Below are 15,462 nucleotides of genomic sequence, written 5' to 3'. Positions count from 1 at the left end.
TAAATCTACAGCCCAAAATCTTCCAAAAAAAGAGAGGAAGGCAGGAAGGTAGAAAGGAAAGAAGGAAGGAAGGAGAGAAGAACTTTCCATCCCCAGATGGCTTCACTGATAAATTCTTCCACATATTAAAGGGAAAAATAATATCAGTATTACACACATTTATCCAAAAAATGAAAATGTGAGCTCACTTTCTAACTCATTTTATAGGGCTAGCCCAACTCTAACATCAAAAGTCACAAGAAAACTACAAGAAAGAAATGTTACAGACCAATATATCATGAACCTAAAAATATAGGGATATACAAACATGATAAAACCATTACCAAATAGTTTTTTTTTTCCAAAAATGCAAGGTTGGCTAACCATTTGTGGATCAGCAAGGATAAAAATCATGATCATCTTAATAAAGGAATAAAGTTCTTTAATAAATTTCAATATTCATTTATTTAAAAAACAAAATAAAAAGTATTTTAAGCTAACTAAGAATAGAAAGAATCTTCCATAATCTGAGCTATTTACAAAAAAGTCTACAACTAACATCATACTGGGGAACTACTGAGTGCTTTTCTCCTGCCTTGGGTAGGAAGCAAATATGTCCATGATTACCGTTCTATACAACATTTTACTAGAGGTATTAACCAGTGCAATAAAGAAAGAAGAGCTAAGTGGTTTAAAAATTAAAAAGGAAGAAGTGACACCATCGCTATTTTCAGAATGACCTTATTACTTATTTTAAAATTTCAGATGGATCAATAAACATTTATAATTAATAGGTGAATTTGGTAAAGTTAATGTGCACAAAATTGATAAACCAAAAAATTTTATCTACATATACTAGCCAACAAACAAGTGGCAAATTATATAAATATTACCTTTTAAAATTACATCTAGAAGCATAAAATATCTAGGACTCATCTAAGTAAAACTGAGCGAGATATCCACACTGAAAACTCTAAGATATTGCTAAGGAAAATTAAAAACTTAAATAGATGCTCATGAATGGGAAGACTCAGTATTAGCATTTCAACGTCCCCTAAATTGATCTGACTATAGATTGAATTCAGTACCACTCAATATTCAATGATCAAGCAAAATATTGAAGATACAAGAAATATAGAATAGCCAAAGCAGTCTTAAAGAAGGTAAAACTGGAATACTTATTAAAGACATACTATAAATCCACAATAATTAAGATAATGTGATATAGGTACATGTGTATACAAAAGGACTACTGAAAATATTGGTGATCCCAGAAACAGACCCACAGATACATAGTCACCTAATCTATACAACGACTGCTGTGCAGTTGAGAGCAAGTTAGGTGTTAGTCTTTTCAGTAAATGGTGTTGGAACCACTGAATATCAGCATAGCATAGAAAAAAAAAATTATTACTTGCTCTCACTATTCAAAAAATTTACTCAAGAAGGAAATTAAGTATTTAAGGTAAAATAATAAAGATTCAAAAGAAAACATGAGTGTAATATCTTCAAGAACTTGAGAAAGAAAGGTTTCTTAAGCAGGATATGAAAAACATTAAAGGAATGCTTAAGGAAAAAAAATAACATTTTAGAACTTCATTAAAAAGACATCTTTAAAACAGCGCAAATGGAAACCACAGAGTGGAAAAACACAGTTGCAATTCACATATATGACATAGTAGTCATAACCAGAATATATAAGAAACTACAAGTTAATTTTTTAAAAGATAAAACCTGGCCAAAAGCCTTGAATAGGAACTTCATCAATGAGAATACCCAAACAGCCAAAGAGCATATACATTTGGTCAGAATTATTAATTCTGACCAAATGAAAAATGCAAATTTAAACAACATTGAGACCACTAAACACCCATTAAAATGACAAAATAAAAACACTGAAAATTCCTGTGTTAGTGAAGATGTACAGCATTTCAAGCTGGCATATGTTACTGATGTAGTGTAAACTGGTAAAACAGTTTTAGAAAACTCATCGTCAGTATCCAAAAAAACTAAATATACATTTACCTCATAATTCAACAAATCCACTCTTAGTTATATACCTAAAAGAAATAAGTGCATATGGCTAAAAAGTCTTTTTCAAGAATTTTTATTCAATCTTTATTCATAGTATTCAAAAACTGAAAATATCTGTCAACAGTGGAATGAGTGAAAAAATTGAGTAAATGTATATTAAACTGCAATAAAAATAGTACACTGATACATACAACATGGTTTAATTTTACAGACATTATATTGCACAATAAATATTGATAGAAATCAGAATAAATGGTAAGTCTTTGGATGGTTTACTGTGATGTGACACAAAGGAGCCTTCTTTGGGTGCTGGAAATAATCTTTTCTGATATGGTGGTTACACTGGTATAAATATTTGTAAAACTTATTGAGTTGTAAACATTATGTTAGTGTACCTTATTGTTTGTATGTTATACCTTAATAACAAATTAAGAAATAATTTGTAGTATATATATGCTATTTTTAATTAATAGGCATTATTTATAAAATTACAGATATTATGTGTTTTATCTTGTATTATTGAGATTGTTTTTTCAGTTTGCCCTTTATTCCTTGATATCCTTTGTAGTATTTTTTGACAGCTTTGTTGAGATGGAATTCACATAATACAGAACTCACCCATTAGAAGTGTATTTTTTAGTATATTCACAGTGTTGTGAATTCAATATCTTTTAGTATATTCACAGGGTTGTGCAACTATCACCCAATCAAATTATGGAAGATGATCATCTCTCTAAAAGAGATCCCATAGCAGTTAGCTATCGATTCCTCACCCCAACCCTCACCACCCAACTCTAAGCAACCACTAATCAACTTTTTGTCTCTAAAGATTTGCCTATTTTAGACATTTCATGTAATGGAATCTTAGAACATTTTGTCTTTTGTGACTAGCTTCTTTAATTTAGCATAATATTTTCAGGGTCAGTCATGTTGTAGCATGTATCATTACTTCATTTCTTTTTTTATTGTTGAATTATATCCCACTTTATGGATATATCAGATTTTATTTATCCTTTCATTAGTTGGCAGGCATTTGGGTTGCTTCAACTTTTTGACTATTATGAGAAATGCTGCTAAAAACAGGTGTTTTGTTTTGTGTGCAAGTTTGTGTGTGGACGTGTGTTTTCCTTTCTCTTGAGTGGGCACATAGGGGTGGAATATCTAGCTCATATGGTAAACTCTAAGTTTAACTTTTGAAGCAACTTCCAAAGTGTTTTCCAGAGTGGCTGCACCACCTTACATCCCCACGAACTATGTATAAGGATTCCAACCTATCTACTGTCTCATCAACACTTGTTATTGTCCATCTTTTTTTATTATTGGGTACGATGTAGTATTTCATTGTAGTTTTGCATTTTTTAACATATAGAAGTATACTTTTGTAGCAACTTCATATATATTTCTGAAAGTAAACTTTCTTTCCAAAATTTTTTTGTTTAAATTCTATTGCAATGGTATGGGTATGCTCTTCCTCCAAAATTTTTAATTATACTGACATCTTTAAATTTAATTCAATTTTCTTTGCCTTGCATTTAACTTTGATGCTGATATTGAAATGCTGGTGCATTTTTTTGGCTACTTCATTCACTTCAGATATGCCATTATGTTTTACATTTCAAACTCTCTGATTTATCTTATTTTGCATTGGTTTCGAACAACATAATTTGACCTTTTATTTTCTGTTCCCTTATTTTATATTTTCTGTTTCTAATACTGCTTTTTACTTTTGTAATTGTTGTAACATATGGTGATTTCTTGACCTGCTCTCTTAGCAGCCCCACCCCGCCACCTCTCCTAGATTTATAGAGTTTGCTTCTAAAACTACTATGATGATTATAATATTTTCATATAAATTTCATGTTCAAATGTATCAACTTCAGAATAAAAAGAATTATACAGCAACTAAAGCTCCATTTTATATATATGTATATAAATATTCCAGATATAAATACATTTATATAAATATGTATCAATTTATATTTAGTTTTGCCTCCACTTACTAAAGATAAAGGCTTTTTTGCTGTAAATTCTGAAATTTTTGCTACTGTATTAAATAAAATTATAATTATATGATAGTATGCATGTTTTAAGGACAAGTACTATAATAACTTACCAAAAATATTATAATTTTATATTTATCTATGTATAGTCACTGCCTGTCTTTAAAATAAAAACTGTCCCATTTAAGTATACAAATTTCATTTCATATCTAAATTGAATATGTCTTACGGGTATTTTACTCTTTTAAATTATTGTCAGGAGTTATATATGTGGGGTATACATTCTGAGCGCTTGCACCTAGGAAAATCTCTTTGTTGAAATTATTCATGCGAGCATACTTTTAGAATGCTTGTATATTTGCACTTTGTTGGCTTTTACCTGTGAACACTAAGATTGAGTATATGTTCTTGGATCAAACATTTTTACACTAATTCTTTCTAAATATTTTCCTTTAGCCTTGGAATCTAAAACTACTATAGAAACACTTGTGACAATCTTATCATTATTTGTTTTTTGTCATCAAAACTTAGATGTTCCTTCTCTTTAAATATCTGATGAGTATTTTCTCCAAGTTTTAAATTAAAAAAAAAAAAACAGGTTTGTTGTTTACCTTAACTTTTTAATATTAGATGATTTTTTCAATACAGAAACCCAGATTTTTATTTACTACATGTTTTCTATTACAACTTATCCTACTTGTTTTTTTTTTTTTTTAACTTTTTATATTATATTGGAGTATAGTTGATTAACAATGTTGTGTTAGTTTCAGGTATACAGCAAAGTGATTCAGTTATACGGTTATACTATTCTTTTTCAAATTATTTTCCCATTTAGGTTGTTACATAATATTGAGCAGAGTTCCCTGCGTTCTACAGCAGGTCTTTGTTGGTTATCCATTTTAAATACAGCAGTGTGTACATGTCAATCCCAAACTCCCTATCTATCCCTTCCTCCCACCATTCCCCTCTGGTAACCATAAATTCCTTCTCTAAGTCTGTGAGTCTGTTTCTGTTTTGTAAATAAGTTCATTTGTATCATTTTTCTTTTAAGATTCCCAATATAAGTGATATCACACGATATTTCTCTTTCTGTCTGACTTACTTCACTCAGTATGACAATCTCTAGGTTCATCCATGTTGCTGCAAATGACATTATTTCATTCTTTTTAATGGCTGAGTAATAGGTCATTGTATATATGTACTACATCTTCTTTATCCATTCCTCTGTTGATGGACATTTAGGTTGCTTACATGTTTTGGCTACTGTAAACAGTGCTGCAATGAACATTGGGGTGCATGTATCCTTTCGGACCATGTTTTTCTCCAAATACATGCCCAGGAATGGGATTGCAGGATCAGATGGTAGCTCTATTTTTAGTTTTTTAAGGAACCTCCATACTGTTTTCCACAGTGGCTGTACCAATTTACATTCCTACTAACAGTGTAGGAGGGTTCCCTTCTGTCCACACCCTCTCCAGCATTTATTGTTTGCGGATTTTTTGATGATGGCAATTCTGACGGGTGTGAGGTGGTATCTCATTGTCGTTTTGATTTGCATTTCTCTAATAATTAGTGATGATGAACATCTTTTCAGGTGCCTCTTGGCCATCTGTGTGTCTTCTTTGGAAAAATGTCTATTTAGGTCTTCTGCCCAGTTTTTTGGATTGGGTTGTTTATTTAGGAACACTAGGCTAGCTCTTCTTTGCATCTATTCTCTTATCTATTATCTTACTGAAAATATTTTTTCCCCTCATTAGGTGTAAAATTTACAATGACTCAAACAATTAAAAATTGCAAAATCTATTGCTCCTGTGATGTGTTCATTTTTTAACCTTCTTTTGCTTTCAACCCTTAACTCTTTTTTCTTAGAAATATTGATCATTTTAGAAAATAAGTTCTTATACTTACTTTGCACACAGAAAAGTCTTTTATTTTAAATAAAGCTTATAGTTAAATGATCTATCATTTGTGTTCAAATAGCAATGTCTTTGATAGATATATCCATCAATATAAACTAATTGAGTAAACTATGGTACTTTGAAACAAAGAGTAAAAATACTGTAAAACTGTGAGGAAGACACCTCAATATAAATATAAATCTATTACAGGGGAAAAAACGTGCAGAACAGTACTTTTAGCATGTTATCATAATGTAGAAGTTTGCAGATATCACTGTGTGTGTGTGTGTGTGTGTGTGTGTGTGTATACCAATATTTTGAAAAGGAAAACTGAAACAGTAAGTCCAAAACTTATTTAAAAGGAAAGTTCATTAGTGCAAAAGAGAATAGAATGGAAAAAAAAACAGAAATTAGACTTTTCTTAATAAACTATCCCCTAATAAACTTGTTTTATAGTGTTGAATTTAGAGCTAAATAAAGTTTATTTTAAATAATAATATTGTAAAAGTAAATCACAAAGAAACAAAAATAACTTCCTAGAAATTGAATTGCCATCAATCTGAAACAGTTATCAATTTAGAGGCATAAAAACGTGAAGAATTATTTCAAATGACACTAAAACACATATTTTAACTTCACATTCCTGGTGAGATATGTACAAAGGATTTTTTTAAATGTTTAATAAAATCCCAAACTACATTCAGTAGTCTTTCAGTTAACGGTAATAATACTATATATATTTTGTCACGATTATGTGTTTATTTTTGGATAAAGCAATTAAGTATTTAATTCACTAAGTTAGGACCAAGATACTTTTCAGCATAAAAAATATATACAAGTGTATAGGTTAAGCAAAAAGTATGTAATCCTAAATAAAAGTTGAAAATACCAGTATGAACTAAAATTTTATTTTTCCTCTTTCTAATTAATGTATATTTCCTAACTCAGTCAACTGAAATATTTTGGTAAAAATCAGTATCCCTAGAATCTGTAGTGTGATCTCTGAATCTACTTCCCATAAAAGTAATTAAGATTCCTTAGAGTAAAAGTCAATTTTAGTTCTAGTGAAAGGTACTGGGTAAGCCTGGGACATTGGGATTTGACATAAAGTACAGAGTTTATTGAATACTACTGAGGTCATGTCAAAAGGAAACAAGAACCAAGTCCCACCAAGATGCTCATATACGAGGCTCCTGAACTCTCCTCCTCCCATGGACTCAGGAAATGTAGCTACACACTGAACAATTATCTCTGAAAGAAATCCAGGAATTAACTGTCTCCCATCCATCAACTGAATGAGAGAATATCCACATGGAAACAGGTAGAAAAGACTGAGATACACCCTTGCTATAGACCTCACCCCCAGCACAATGCCATACCATCTGCAGGGAACTCCCAACTCCCAGTATCTCTCTCAGGAGTGAGGGGTTTGGATCCTATGGTGACTATAGCTTATAACAGTGCATTGTATATTTTGAAATTTGCTACGAAAGTAGATCTTAAATGCTCTCACACACACAGAAATCAAACCAAAACAAAACAAAATGGTAAATATGTGAGGTGATATATGTATTAATCAACTTTAAGGAGGAAATCTTTTCACAATGTATATGTGTAGCAAATCATCATGTTGCACACTTTAAGTATGTTACAATTTTATCTGTCAATTTAAACTCAATAAAGCTGGAAAAAATACAGACGCCAACCTGAAAGGTCTTTCAGTGGTCAGAGTTGAACATCAAAAGAATAATGACAATAATAGACCAAAATACTTCAATATGAGCAAGCAAATATGCTTGTTCATAATGATACTAAAATATATGTATTAGTCAACTGTGGAGGTTTCTAAAGCACCATACATTAACATTTTTTCTGAAATTAAAAAATAATGGAAAACAGGTATTTAATTATCCCTCTTTTTCCAGACAAACTGCACTCCTTTAAAGCATTCTACTATTTGATGAAGAAAAGTCTTTTCTTTTTTCTTGTCGGATAATTACAACGAACAGATATAGAAGGAGTAATAAAATTTAAAAAAATCACAATTTGTAACCACTAATAAATAATAAATCTAGGCAAGGATTATCAATGGATACTAAAACCATTATGTGAAAGGTTAATGAAAAACTTTATAATGGATGGATGAGTCTGAAATCAACTGAACCTACTTATTTATCTTAATTTCACAGTCATAAGGATAAGCAGACTTTATGAATTTCCTGATTTGATGCAAAATGGAATACATCACCTATAAACAAACAGCTACACCCCCACCAAATGAATCTGAATCTAATCAAGCCTCTTGTTTTATCATTTGAAAAAATGAGGAAGCAATTAGGATATTCTATAGTTCAAGTGGACCCAGTTTAAAATAGGCGTTTTTAAAAAAATTGAAGTATAGTTGATTTAATATTATATTAATTTCAGGTATACAAATAGTGATTCAATTTTTTTATAGATTATACTCCATTTAAAGTTATTACAAAATAATGGCTACATTTCCCTGTGCTATACAATATTTCCTTGTTGCTTATTTATTTTATACACTGTAGTTTATATCTCTTAATTCCCAACCCCTATCTTGTCCCTCCCTACTTCCCTTTCCTTATAACCATTTGTTCTCTGTATCTGTGAGTCTGTTTCTGTTTTGTTATATTTATTTGCTTGTCTTAGTTTTTTAGATACCACATATAAGTGAAAACAGAGTATTTGTCCTTCTCTGTTTGACTTATTTCACTAAGCATAATACCCTCTAGGTCCGTTTACACTGTTGCACATGCAGAATCTTATTCTTTGTTATGGCTGAGTAACGTTTCATATACATATATATAGATAGATATAGATATATGAAATATATATATAGATATATGAAATATATATAGAGAGAGATGTAGATATATGAAATACATATATATATAACATCTTCTTTATCCATTCATCTGTTGATGGAAACTTAGGTTGCTTCCATATCTTGGTTATTGTAAATAATGCCACTAAGAATATTGGGGTGCACGTATCTTTTCAAAGTAGTGTTTTCATTTTCTTCAGATATATACCCAGCAGTTGAACTGATGAATCATATGGTAGTTCTATTTTTAGTTTTGAAGAAACTCCTACTGTTTTCCATAGTGGCTGCACCAATTTACTTTCCCACCAACAGTGAACGAAGGTTCCCTTTTCCCCACACCCTTGCCAATATTTGCTATATGTAGAATTTTGATGATAGCCATTCTGACAGGTGTGAGGTGGTATCTCATTGTGGTTTTGATTTGCATTTCTCTGATTATTAGCGATGGCGAGCATCTTTTAATGTGCCTGTTGGCATGTATATCTTCTTTGGGAAAATGTCTACTTAGGTCTTTTGCCCATTTTTTTAATCAGGTTGTTCACTTTTTTGATATTGAGTCATATGAGCTGTTTATATATTTTGTATATTAACCGATAGGTCATATCATTTGCAAATATTTTCTCCCATTCAGTAGGCTGCCTTCTCGTTTTGTCAATGGTTTCCTTTGCTGTGCAAAAGCTTTTAAGTTTAATAAGGTCCCATTTGTTTATTTTTGCTTTTGATTCTTTTGCCTTAGGACACAGATCTAAAAATATATTGCTAAAATTTATTTCAAAGAGTGTCCTGCCTATGTCCTAAACTAAAAAAATTTAAAAGATATGTCAAGTAGATGTATTTGTGGATTTTGTGTGCATCTCAATTTCTACAACCTAAGGATAAAAATAGAATTTGAGATAGTCGGATGAATTTTAACATGGGCTGAGTATTAGATATTTTTAATAGACCTTTATTGGAGTATAATTGCTTTACAATACTGTGTTAGTCTCTTTTGTACAACAAAGTGAATCTGCCATATGCATGCATATATTCCCATACCCCGTCCCTCTTGGGCTTCCCTCCCACCCTCCCTATCCCTCCCCTCTAGGTCATCGCAAAGCACCGAGCTGATCTCCCTGTGCTATGCTGCTGCTTCCCACTAGCTATCTATTTTACATTTGGTAGTGTATATATGTCGACGCTACTCTCCAGCTTCCCCCTCTCCCACAGTGTCCTCAAGTCTATTCTCTACGTCTACGTCTTTATTCCTGCCCTGCCACTAGGTTCATCAGTACCTTTTTTTTTTTTTTTAGATTTCATATATATGCGTTAGCATAAGGTATTTGTTTTTCTCTTTCTGACTTACTTCACTTTGTATGACAGACTCTAGGTCCATCCACCTCACTACAAATAACTATTTCGTTTCTTTTTATGGCTAATATTCCATTGTGTCTATGTGCCGCATCTTCTTTATCCATTCATCTGTCAATGGACATTTAGCTTGCTTCCATGTCCTGGCTATTGTAAGCAGTGCTGCAATGAACACTGTGGTACATGTCTTTTTTTGAATTATGGTTTTCTCAGGGTATGTGTCCAGTAGTGGGATTGCTGGGTCATATGATAGTTCTATTTTTAGTTTTTTAAAGAACCTCCATACTGTTCTCCATAATGGTTGTACCAATTTACATTCCCATCAGCAGTGCAGGAGGGTTCCCTTTTCACCAAACCCTTTCCAGCATTTATTGTTTCTAGATTTTTTGATAATGGCCATTCTGACCGGTGTGAGGTGATGCCTCATTGTAGTTTTGATTTGCATTTCACTAATAATTAGTGATGCTGAGAATCTTTTCATGTGCCTCTTGGCCATTTGTATGTCTTCTTTGGTGAAATGTCTATTTAGGTCTTCTGCCCATTTTTTAATTGGATTGTTTGTTTTTTTTTGATATTGAACTCCGTGAGCTGTTTGTATATTTTGGAGATTAATCTTTTGTCCATGGTTCACTTGCAAATATTTTCTCCCATTCTTAGGGGTGTCTTTTCATCTTGTTTATGGTTTCCTTTTCTGTGCAAAAGCTTTTAAATCTCATTAGGTCCCATTTGTTTATTTTTGTTTTTATTTTCATTACTCTAGGAGGTGGATCAATAAAGATCTTGCTGTGGTTTATGTCAAAGAGTGTTTTTCCTCTAAGAGTTTTATAGTGTCTGGTCTTACATTTAGGTCTTTAATCCACTTTGAGTTTATTTTTGTGTATCATGTTAGAGAGTGTTCTAATTTCATTCTTTTACATGCAGCTGTCCAGTTTTCCCAGCACCACCTATCGAAGAGGCTGTCTTTTCTCCACTGTATGTTTTTGCCTCCTTTGTCGTAAATTAGGTGACCATGTGTGTGTGGGTTTATCTCTGGGCTTTCTATCCTGTTTCACTGATCTATGTTTCTGTTTTTGTGCCAGGACCCTGTCTTGGTTACTGTAGCTTTGTGGTATAGTTTGAAGTCAGGGAGCCTGATTCCTCTAGCTCCGTTTTTCTTTCTCAAGATTGCTTTTGCTATTCGGCGTGTTTTTGTGTTTCCATACGAATTGTAAAGTTTTTTGTTCTAATTCTGTGAAGAATGTCATTGGTAGTTTGATAGGGATTGCACTTAATCTGTAGATTACTTTGGGTAGTATAGTCATTTTCACAATATTGATTCTTCCAATCCAAGAACATGGTATATCTCTCCATCTGTTGGTATCATCTTTAATTTCTTTCAACAGTGTTTTATAGTTTTCTGAGTACAAGTCTTTTGCCTCCTTAGGTCGGTTTATTCTTAGGTATTTTATTCTTTTTGTTGCGATGGTAAATGGGATTGTTTCCTTAATTTTTCTTTCTGATTTTTCGTTGTTAGTGTATAGGAATGCCAGAGATTTCTGTGCATAAATTTTGTATCCTGAAACCTTTCCAAATTCATTGATTAGTTCTGCTAGTTTTCTGGTGGTATCTTTACATTTTTCTATGTACAGTATCATCTGCAAACAGTGACAGTTTTACTTCTTTTCCAATTTGTATTCCATTTATTTCTTTTTCTTCTCTGATTGCCATGGTTGGACTTCCAAAACTATGTTGAATAGGAGTGGTGAGAGTGGACCTCCTTATCTTGTTCCTGATCTTAGTGGAAATGCTTTCAGTTTTTCACCACTGAGTATGATGTTTGCTGTGGGTTTGTCATAGATGGCCTTTATTATGTTGAGGTAGGTTCCCTCTATGCCCATTTTCTAGAGAGTTATTTTTTATCATAAATCGGTGAATTTTTTCAAAAGCTTTTTCTGCATCTATTGAGTTGATCATATGGTTTTTATTCTTCAATTTGTTAAAATGATGTACCACATTGATTGATTTGCGTATATTGAAGAATCCTTGCATTCCTGGAATAAACCCCACTTGATCATGGTGTATGATCCTTTTAATATGTTGTTGGATTCTGTTTGCTAGTATTTTGTTCAGGATTTTTGCATCTATGTTCATCAGCGATATTGGTCTATAATTTTCTTTTTTTGTGATATCTTTATTGGTTTTGGTATCAGGGTGACGGTGGCCTCATAGAATGCGTGTGGGATTGTTCCTCCCTCTACAATTTTTTGGAAGAGTTTGAAAAGGATCAGTGTTAGCTCTTCTCTAAATGTTTGACGGAATTCGCCTGTGAAGCCATCTGGTCCTGGATTTCTGTTTGTTGGAAGATTTTTAATCACAGTTTCAATTTCATTACTTGCGATAGGTCTGTATTAGATATCATTAAAAGATTATTATTAATTTGGTTAAGTGTGATAAAGTGATTTTGGTTATGCTGTAAAATACTCTTATCTGTTTATTATATATATGGAAATATTTATGGGTGAAATGATGATACCTAAGATTTGTCTTTTAATACTTCAACAACACCACCACAAATAAAAGCAGTAGGGGAGATATGGGTAAAAGAAGATTGGCAACATGGCATTAATTCTTGAAGGTTGATATAGAAATGTGGATATTCTTTATACTATTCTTTTTTCCTATGTTTGACAATTTTCATTAAAAATTGAGGCCATTTTTTAGATTTAGCATTTATTCTCAAGTTATTTTGAGAAAGAAAAGCAATCATCTTTTTCTTTATCTTTCTTTTATCAATCTTTTTTTATCTTTATTTTAATGAATTCTGAAAATGAGAATTTTGTTTTCAATTTGTTTTCATTCTTAGAGGATTTAATTAATTACAGCCTTAAGTTCCTTTCAAAAATATTGGGTCTAGTTTGTATGAGATAAATTCAACTGAAAACTTAAAGATTTCCCTAGTGTGTGTGAGAGATAATGAGGGGAAGCGAGGGAGAGGGAGAAGGGGAGAGGGGAAGAGAGGGAGGAAGGGAGGACGAGAGAGAGAAATAGAGACTGAGATTATTATAGATTTTTTATTATATAATCAGTATATGCTACACAATGGAAATTATTCATGGGGAAATTTGCACTGGGAAGTACATTTAAGAAAATAGCAAAAGGTCTATAAAAGAAATTGAATAATTAATTAACATATTTACCCTTTCTGGGTGATAGGGTGAAAATAAACAAACCAACCCACATGATGAGAGTAACCAAGGATTAGCTTTATAAATCCACAATTAATGTTTTCTGTCTCTACTGACTTCATTTAGTTCCTTAAGTAACATACTAGATTTTCTCAGATTTCAAGAACACTTACTACCATGGAGCAATTACTGATGTGTTAAGTGTACATGTAGAAGAATCAAGTCAGCATCTTAACGGTAAAATTGTGTGTAGTGTAACATAGTAATATTACAGAGACATGTATTTTTTTTTTCGTGGAAGTATTTTAAGGGAACAGATATGTTGGACACTAGACATTTAAAATAGTCAAAAAAAATCAAAGCAAAGAGCAGAATACAAGCAATTGGCTTTTTATGCTTTCTTTAAAGAAAAAAAAATCATGAGAACTAGTATTTAAATAAACTCAGGCCGTGCTGTACCTTAGGCAAAATTCTTAGATTGAAGCTCCCCATACCAAAGTCTAGTTTATAGCCCTGCAATAATTGATTCAGTTTTCTTAGAAGACTTACATACTCTCTGCCTCAGTTTCCCCTCATGTAAAAGGTGATAATCCCTGCACGTGAAATTCAAATATCAAGTGACAAACCAGAAAATTATTTGAGGTTTTATGATAAAGTTATTCTGCAAACTTCCAATTATTTATAAATCATTTGAAAATGGTTTGTACTAATACTTAAAACACTAAACTTCTAAAAGCATGAATCATAAATGCAAAACAATTTCATTTATTCATGTTTTGGGTTTAGTTATATTACTCCATCACTTAGTCAGCAGTACTCATTATGTTAATTTAAGAATAATTAAATATATTATTTGTATATGATATATGCCAAATGCTGAATGAAAATTTAAGTAATCTGTATTTTTCTTCCTTAGTTTTTAGAGATTTATGGCAAACAGACTTACCATGGCTGAAACACTCACCAAATATTGTTTATATTAAAAAATCAAATAAGAAAACTTAATGAACACGTGTTGTTGTTGTTTTTTTTTTGACATCTTTATTGGAGTATAATTGCTTTACAATGGTGTGTTAGTTTCTGCTTTATAACAAAGTGAATCAGCTATACATATACATATATCCGCATATCTCCTCCCTCTTGAATCTCCCTCCCACCCTCCCTATCCCACATGGACATATATACACTACCAAATGAACACATGGTTTTAATAAGATATTTGAGATATACATTACTGAACTTCACTATAAAGTTTCACCTAGTGAGATATTAATGAGCTCTCCACTGTAATGGTCCCTGCCTGTCAATCTGAGCATCTTGTAGAACTGACACATATATACACGCATCTATACATATACATACATACATATATATATATATATATATACACATATATATATATACATATATATATATACAGTACAATATATATCTTGTACTCTGAGAGACTTTGGAAAAGACACTAAGATTTAAAATATCAGACTTAAGCAATTACTATCTACAAGGCTTGGTAATTCATTTAACTTCTTTGAACCTCCCTCATTTTCCTTATTGATGTAACGACAATTGAAATTGATGAAATGGAGATTTGCTGAACCTACTTCACAGTGTTGTTGTGAAGGTCTTTGAAGTCTATGTGAAAGTCCTTAAAAAAGCATTACACTTTATATATTGCAAAGGATGGTTATTGCATTTTCCATTATAATTTGGCAGAACTATACTGGAGAATTTATTGTGAAAGTATATTAAATGTATATTACTATAATAATGATATTTTTACTTTTTATGGGAATCCTGTGACTAGTTTCCTGGGATGAGTATCATAGAGAGGCCACGATATATTTACTAAACACATCATACTCTAGCACAATGGATAATGACATTGTATGTTTGCTTAAAGATCCTTCATTTTTCATGCCCCAAAAAAACTAATTGAAAATTATCAGAAGAAGCTACCTCACAATTTAATTAAATAAATATATAAAATAACTACTGAATCAATGCTTGTAGATAAATATCTACTGGCTAGGAAAGAATATATGTGGACTCTGTCGACATTTTATTTCTCTGAGAAACATGTCCCAAGTTTAGAAAAATGTTAGGAAATAATCAGTTATTTTTCATAAATGACATTCCAGGTTTATTTCTTTGAGCATATAATAATTATTATGCATTATATTATAATTTTACTT

Source organism: Balaenoptera acutorostrata, chromosome 12 (assembly GCF_949987535.1).
Source record: "Balaenoptera acutorostrata chromosome 12, mBalAcu1.1, whole genome shotgun sequence".
Classification (NCBI taxonomy): domain Eukaryota; kingdom Metazoa; phylum Chordata; class Mammalia; order Artiodactyla; family Balaenopteridae; genus Balaenoptera; species Balaenoptera acutorostrata.
The sequence above is the reverse complement of the archived record's forward strand: the minus strand, read 5'-3'. Positions refer to the sequence as shown.